Here is an 8,191-nt window from a genome sequence, read left to right as displayed (position 1 = left end):
TGGTGGACTCATGTGAGGCGAATGGAGAAGGACTACCTGGGAGAACATGAACTCGGCGATGGAGGATAAGAGATGTAGAGAGAGACAAAGGCGGCAATGGTTAGACCCAGTTTTTGATAACTAAATGGTAAGAGGTGTATAATTAAATGAGATCGCACAGGTAGGTGAAAATAAAGGATATTAGAGGCCCTTAGTTATTTTACATAGGATTGAAGACTGAAGTATAGAAAGAATATAAGTTTAGCCTTGAGGAGTGGCTCAGACGGTTGAGGCGCTGGCCTTCTGACCCCAGTTTGGCAGGTTCGATCGTGGTTCAGTCCGGTTGTGTTGAAGGTGCTCAGATACATCATCCTCGTGTAGGTAGAAATACTGGCACGTAAAGGAACTCCTACGGGACTAAACTCCGGCACCTCGGCCCCTTCCATAACCGTAAAAGTAGTTAGTGGTACATATAAACAATAACATTATTATTAGAATGAAAGTATGATGATGTATGTATGACTAATTTAGGTTTTTCTGGTGTTCATCTCTGGAATGTGAGGAGATATACCGAAGTTTACGTGAGAGGAAAGGTTAAGAAGCAACACAAATACAATTTAGAGAAAGCACATGTTTATTGGTTCATAAAGTCATGCTTTACAAAATGAGTATTTTCACTTCCTGCCGCTGGCATGGCAGCCACCTTCCTTGGGGTAATTGCATCGGTTGAGTTCAGGATCGAACTCTTGTCCAATAGGGCAGTCGAACTTGACAGGCTGGCCACCATTACACTCGTAGAAGACGGAGCAGTCTACATCATCAGCGAGCAGTTGACTGTTCTCCTTGCAGGGAGCCACAGGCTGGCCCGACACGTACGCTACAGCGACAAGCACCACCAACAACACGATTGAGACTGGAACAGAACGTCAAAGCAACTCCTTTAACAAAAATGGAAGGTATGAAGTTTAGAATTTGAAAAGTGGTACGAGGGCTGGAACGGGGTCCACTCAGCCTCGGGAGGTCAACTGAGTAGAGGTGGGTTCGATTCCCACCTCAGCCATCCTGGAAGTGGTTTTCCGTGGTTTCCCACTTCTCCTCCAGGCGAATGCCGGGATGGTACCTCACTTAAGGCCACGGCCGCTTCTTTCCCTCTTCCTGGCCTATCCCTTCCAATCTTCCCATCCCTCCACAAGGCCCCTGTTCAGCATAGCAGGTGAGGCCGCCTGGGCGAGGTACTGGTCATACTCCCCAGTTGTATCCCCCGACCAAGAGTCTGAAGCTCCAGGACACTGCCCTTGAGGCGGTAGAGGTGGGATCCCTCGCTAAGTCCGAGGGAAAAACCGAACCTGGAGGCTAAACAGATGATGATGATGATGATGAAGTTTAGAGTGGATCTGTAGAGCGACTTAGACAGGGATTCGTAACATTTTTGTGTCACGAATCCCTTCGAAAATATCGCGAAACCTAATGACCCCATATTCACAAAAATGAACAAAAGTATTTCGAAACACAACCTTACTAACAGGTGTGCAGAAGGGAGATTAGGTATCGAACATGGCGCTGATCGCTCAGTCGGTCACCATTAATGATCTGCATGTCCGACTCCTTGGCTGAACGGTCAGCGTACTGGCCTTCGGTTCAGAGGGTCCCGGGTTCGATTCCCGGCCGGGTCGGGGATTTTAACCTTAATTGGTTAATTCCAATGGCACGGGGGCTGGGTGTATGTGTTGTCTTCATCATCATTTCATCCTCATCACGATGCGCAGGTCTTCATGTGTTGTCTTCATCATCATTTCATCCTCATCACGATGCGCAGGTCGCCTATGGGAGTCAAATAGAAAGACCTGCACCTGGCGAGCCGGACCCGTCCTGGGATATCCCGGCACTAAAAGCCATACGACATTTCATTTTTTCAATGATCTGCATTTAGGGCTGTCACCTATGTGGCAGATTACCTATCAATTCTTCATCTAGTATTTTCTTAACTTTTTCATAACAACTTAGAAATGTATCGAACTTTTCCGTGATATATTAGTCTAATCCCTTACTCCTCCTTGTTATAATATTCGCTTACGGCTATTTGAGACCACTTAAGCAACAATCACACATTACTTGGAGACTTATTTGCAGCTACTCTTCACCACGTACCGCCCAATAGGGTCACGGTCACGGCAAATGGCCGCCTTTCTCTTAATTGCATAGTTTCGGACTTAATTTTCCTGTGTAAGACGAACTAGGGCGGGCTGGAAGTATATCTCCTCTACGTTACTTCAGGGATCGTTTCACGTCATTTTTACTAAATTTGCACCTTCGTTAGGTAAGTGCTACCGACTGAACATTATTTCATTGTCTTATACAGTGTATGGCATACACAAAGTATGGATAAATCAAACATTGTAACCAAGAATACCCCCGGAGACCCGGGTTTGATTCCCGGCTCTGCCATGAATTTTGAAAAGTGGTACGAAGGCTGGAACGGGGTCCACTCAGCCTCGGCGGGTCAACTCAGTAGAGGTGGGTTCGAATCCCACCTCAGCCATCCTTACAGTGGTTTTCCGTGGTTTCCCACTTCGCCTGCAGGCAAATGCCGTGATGATACCTAATTTAAGGCCACGGCCACTTCCTCCCCTCTTCCTTGTCTATCCTTTCCAATCTTCCCATCCCCTCGCAAGGCCCGAGTTCAGCATAGCAGGTGAAGCCGCATGGGCGAGGTACTGGTCATCCTCGCCAGTTGTATCCACCGACCCAGAGTCTGAAGCTCCAGGACACTGCCTTTGAGGCGGAAGAAGTGGAATCCCTCGCTGAGTCCGAGAGCAAACCGACCCTGGAGGGTAAACAGATAAAGAAGAAGAAGAAGAAGAAGAAGAAGAAGAAGAAGAAGAAGAAGAAGAAGTACAGTGATAATCTTGCTGTTTGATGACAATGGATCTCTCTATTATGCAAATAGGACATGTTCCTTCTGTAATAGTCCAATCCCCATCGCACTATGTATTCGTTCAATGTAATTTTGAACATCTAGAAATGTGACCGAATGCGATTTTGAACAGAGTAGTTACTATCTGCGTCTGACGAGAAGTCGTGGCAGCTTATAGGTACAGCACGAGTAAATCTGAGCTACAAACATCAGTTGTGACAGCCAATGCGAGCTCCTGCACATTCCTTATTAATCTGTTCATTATGCAGTACTTTTTAATTATAGTAAATGTATAACTAATGCACAATTACACTGCCACTTTGAAACTTCACAACACCACCCCAATGTCCGACTCCGTGGCTAAATGGTTAGCGTACTGGCTTTTGGTCACAGGGGTCGCGGGTTCGATTCCCGGCAGAGTCGTAAATCTTAACCATTATTGGTTAAATTCGCTGGCACGGCGGCTGGGTGTATGTGTCGTCTCCATAATTTCATCCTCATCACGACGCCCAGGTCGCCTATGGGAGTCAAATCAAACGACCTGCACCTGGCGACCCGAACATGTCCTAGGCACTAAAAGCCATACGTCACTTCATTTTACCACCTCTATTCCCTAAAGTCACCGCGGTCGGAACAGATGTTTATTGTCAGGCCTTGAGACTTGAGATAGGTGCATGCGTGGATACCATACTTACCCCTCGCACCTCTTACAGCGCATCCACGTGACTTCTCGTCAGACAATGATAGTATTTGGTTAAAAAATAAACAGAAGTAAAAAAAAAAGATTGCGAGTCTGCTACAAGATCTCGTTCGGACAAGCTCGTTACGCTCAAATAGCATTTGAAGTTGGATTATGAACTTTACTGTCAGTTATCGGGGTAACAAAGGCCTGTCATTTACACACTGAACCGTATATTAAAGGGCAACTCCTGTTCGACAATTCAGATTCGCATCCAGACGTTCTTTTTTAAAAAAATTGCTTCATGTCGCTTGACACAAGTATGGCGACGATAGGATAGGAAAGGCCTAGGAGTAGGAAGCAGCCGTGGCCTTAATTAGTGTGCAGCCCCAGCATTTGTCTGGTGTGAAAATGGGAAACGACGGGAAGTAACCTTCAGAGCTGCCGACAATGGGGCTCGCACCCATTATCTCCCGAATACAAGCTCACAGCAGCGCGCCCCTAACCACACCTGTGCCAGGCTCCTCACTTTCATCTATCCTACCCGATCTCTCTTGGTCAACTCTTGTTATTTTCCGACCCCGACAGTATTAGGCCACGAGCTGTAGGGAGTCTTTCACTTTTACGCCCTTCGTGATCCTTGTCTTTCTTTGGCCGATATCCTCATTTTTTAAAGTGTCAGATCCTTCCCACTTTTTCTCTCTAATTAGTGTTTTATAAAGGATGGTTGCCAGTTGTACTTCCTCGTAAGACAATAATCACCTCTACGACCACTACCTCCACCTGTCAGGTCTAGCTCAGTATACATAATTAAATATCCATGGTTTGCGGTTATAGTACTTTGCTAATTGCGCAGAACAAAGAACAACTTCATTCTCTACATGGTGAGAAGTGCTATAAATTGTTGGCTTATTTTTAACTTTTTCCGATTTAGCTTTTTCCTATCTTATATTTGTTGATGATCTAGCTTATTAAATGAAAATTGTGTTGGCTACACTGTCCTGTGGTGTAGTTGTTAGTGTGATTAGCTGCCAACCGCAAAGGCCTGGGCTCGATTCCCGGCTCTGCCACGAAGTTTGAAAAGTTGTACGAGGGCTGGAACTGGGTCCACTCAACCTCGGGAGCTCAGCTGAGTAGAGGTGGGTTCGATTCCCACCTGAGACATCCTGGAAGTGGTTTTCCGTGGTTTCGCACTTCTCCTCCAGGCAAATGCCGCGATGGTACCTAACTTAAGGCCACGGCCGCTTCCTTCCCTCTTCCTTGTCTATCCCTTCCAATCTACCCCCCCCCCCCACTCACAAGGTCCCTGTTCAGCATAGCAGGTGAGGATGCCTGGGCGAGGTACTGGTCCTTCTTCCCAATTGTATCCCCCGGCCCAAAGACTCACGCTTTACGACACTGCCATTGAGGCGGTAGAGGTGGGATCCCTCGCTGAGTCCGAGGAAAAAACCAATCGTGGAGATGAACGGATTAAGAAGGAAGAAATGAAATGGCGTATGGCTTTTAGTGCCGGGAGTGTCCGAGGACATGTTCGGCTCGCCAGGTGCAGGTCTTTCGATTTGACTCCCTTAGGCGACCTGCGCGTCATGATGAAGATGAAAATGATGATGAAGACGTCACATACACCCAGCCCCCATGCCAGAGAAATTAACCAATGATGGTTAAAATTCCCGACCCTGCCGGGAATCGAACCCGGGACCCCTGTGACCAAAGGCCAGCACGCTAACCATTTAGCCATGGAGCCGAACAGAGAAGGAAGAAAAGATGGCTTTTAACGCTGGGAGTGTCCGAGGAGGTGTTCGTTTCGCCTGATGCGGGTCTTCCTATCTGACGCTCATGGATGACCTGCAGTGTTACGTGATGATGATGATGATGATGATGATGATGATGATGATGATGATGATAAAAAGGTAGGAAAAGAGTGAAACACTGTGTCGGCACATAGCCTACTAATGTCGATCTACAAGGGATCTACTCAAGGTTTAACGTTGTCATCGGACGGACGAATCACCATGATCAGCGTCATATGCCTTCACTCCACATCCACACGACCACTTCAGAGAGTTTCGGAATTAAATCCAGGCTTTTGGCAGGAACTTTAGGGATTATACATTTTGTTTGCTATTTGCTTTACGTCGCACCGACACAGATAGGCCTTATGGCGACGATGGGACAGGGAAGGGCTAGGAGTGGGAAGGAAGTGGCCGTGGCCTTAATTAAGGTACAGCCCCAGCATTTGTCTGGTGTGAAAATGGGAAACCACGGAAAGCCATTTTCAGGGCTGCCGACAGTGGGGTTCGAACCGACTATCTCCCGAATACTGGATACTGGCCGCACTTAAGCGACTGCAGCTATTCAGTTCGGTGATTATAAATTTTATACCACCTCGTTTCCTACCCCGCCGGCCAATATTCTGATGGTTCTTTTCCCACTAACTGGACTCGAACCGTCTATCCACTGTGTCAGACCACTAAAGACTTAACACCTACACGGTTATGGCAGTGTATTTACAAGTGATACAGCAACGTGATGAGGAAATTCTGTAATCATTTTGTGAAATGGAAAAAGAAAATTGACAATCATTTTCACTGCCATGCCTTCAACTCCCCATAACAGATGTTCTTAAGGCAATATAAATTACAATATAATTAAAATGAATGAGTCGTTTTGTACATACCTTTCATTGTGGAAGTTACGCACGCTCTTCTATGTGAGATCGCTTGCAGGCCAACGCTTATATAGAGCATTCACTTAATGTTCGAAGTTCATCATTTCCTGTTGATAGCCTTTAAGTGCTTTGTTTATCAATGAATGCAAACAGGGAGATACGGGTAACGAATCTTTAAAAAAAAATGTTGACCTGTAATCTTAATACTCCTTCCGCCCAGTTACAACTTGTTTCGTGCAATGCGTGGAAGGTAAACATGTTGCAACGCCTGCTGCCTATAATCAGGCGTCTGCTGATCTTCAGTTACTTTCCCCCTCTCACAACTGGCTTTACGCGGATAGGTCTCATGAAAAGGATGGGTTAGGAAAGGCCTAGGAGTGGGATTCAAGCAGCCGCGGTTTTAATTATGGTGCATAATTTTCCTGGGGTGAAAATGGGAAACCACGGAAAACCATCTCCAGGGCTGCCGACAGTTGGGTTTGAACCCACTATCTCCCGAATGGAAACTCGCAGCTGCGCGCTCTTAACCGCAAGGCCAACTCGCTCGGTAGCCAACATGTCAGGATAAGAATGAATGTATACGGGGGAGTTTAATGAAAATGCGTCACCGGCTAAAAAGTACAGTGGACCATTTCGTATCTCGAAAGCAATCACCAGAACTGTTGAGACATTTATTGTTCATGGTGATGAAATGGACAATTCCTTTCGTGGAAAGGCTGGCGGACTGTCAACGTATCCAATCAAACATGTTGTCGGCCGATGGAAACCGACGTCAGCGAAAGAACATTTACACAAATCGGTCTGCAGTGATGAGAAGAGAAGGCTATGTGAAAGAAGCAGAAATCTAGAAAGGAGTGAGGCGGCAAAGTAAATCAAAGAGGACATTGGGAAAAGAATCAAAATCCAAGGAGAGGAAATCAAAACTCCGAGATTTGTCGATTATATTGTTATTTCATCTGAGACTGCAAAATATCTCGAAACATTTCTGAATGGTATGGACAGAGTCTTGGGGATTTATTTATTTATTTATTTATTTATTTATTTATTTATTTATTTATTTATTTATTTATTTATTTATTTATTTATTTATTTATTTATTATCGTATGGCATATATGTACAGAAACGGGCAAGCAAGTATATTCTACTTTAATTTCCAAAGCTTTTGTCCATTCTAAACCCTCTGTATTGGCCTCTAGAAGATCAAGCCAATCTACAATCTTCTGCTACACACCTGTACATTGTGTTCGATGGTTTGAAAAGGAGCACCACAGTCACACTTGGGGGATTGTATCTTTGCACATTTATACAGGGACGCAGCACAGACTCCATGACCGCATCGAAGCCTATTGAGCATGGTCCAAGTTCTTCTTGGGAGATCAGACCTCGAATTAGGTGGGAAGAAAGGCCAGCGATGTTCACCTGTTTTTCAGATTCATTCTTCCTTCCATTGGGCATAGGTGTTGAAATTGTGTTCTGTGAGCGTCTGAGGGGACTTAACTGGTAGATGTCTAGATTTCAACCGGTTCCTCTAAAAGTCAGGAATATTGGAGTAGATGAGCAAGTCAGGGTCTTATTTATCTTGGAGTATTCTCCCAACAGTGCTTGTGCTCTACGGAATGAAGGAGGCATGGTGTGGCTCAAGACAGGAAGCCAGTTGGTAGGAGTTGATCTTATTATGCCTCATTGTGTTGTTGAGCTGAGGACCACAAGTTTCACATGGCAGCTGTTGATCCACACAGGAGCACAATATTCTTCCGCAGAGAAAATGAAACCAAGGGCAGAAAATCTCAAGGTAGTTGCAGAAGCACCCCAGGTTGTACCACACAACTTCTGCAGAATGTTGTTACGACTCGTAATCTTTGCTGTTGTATTTACTAGATGTTGCCTGAAGGAGAGTGTCCGATCTAATGTTATACCTAAGTACTTTGGGTAGTTATTGTGGGGAAGGAC

General features: G+C 45.5%; 1 long non-coding RNA gene across 1 annotated transcript; it reads right to left on the bottom strand.

The window, feature by feature from the left end:
* Nucleotides 1-595: 595 nt before the first annotated feature.
* On the bottom strand, nt 596-6,467 carry LOC136874164 (uncharacterized). The gene is made up of 2 exons (XR_010860240.2): nt 6,250-6,467; nt 596-892 (listed from the first exon to the last, which is right to left on the bottom strand). It is a non-coding gene; the product is annotated as an uncharacterized lncRNA (long non-coding RNA).
* Between the last annotated feature and the right edge of the window lie 1,724 nt (nt 6,468-8,191).

This window comes from Anabrus simplex, chromosome 5 (assembly GCF_040414725.1).
Source record: "Anabrus simplex isolate iqAnaSimp1 chromosome 5, ASM4041472v1, whole genome shotgun sequence".
NCBI classification, from domain to species: domain Eukaryota; kingdom Metazoa; phylum Arthropoda; class Insecta; order Orthoptera; family Tettigoniidae; genus Anabrus; species Anabrus simplex.
Note: the sequence above shows the minus strand (reverse complement) of the source record. Positions and strands in the feature narration are given on the sequence as shown.